Consider the following 260-nt stretch of genomic DNA (forward strand, 5'->3'; position numbering starts at 1 on the left):
AAACAAAGGAAACAAGTGGGCCAGCCCCATGGCATGGTGGCTGAGGGAGCCAGATCCGACATGGCCGACCATACAGTTCCAGGAGTTGAGGAGTGTGTTGGGGGCGCGTACGTTTGTACCCCAAATCCTGGCAGGGTAGCAAGACAGAGGAGAAGGGACTGCAGTGTGGCCATGCCCCATTTGGGAGTGGGGTGGGTTTCTCCCCCTCTCTTTCTCTCACACAGTCACCCTCTGGCAACATTAATTTTTTTTTTTTTTGG

Source organism: Tupaia chinensis, unplaced genomic scaffold, assembly GCF_000334495.1.
Source record: "Tupaia chinensis unplaced genomic scaffold, TupChi_1.0 Scaffold000283_1, whole genome shotgun sequence".
NCBI lineage: Eukaryota > Metazoa > Chordata > Mammalia > Scandentia > Tupaiidae > Tupaia > Tupaia belangeri.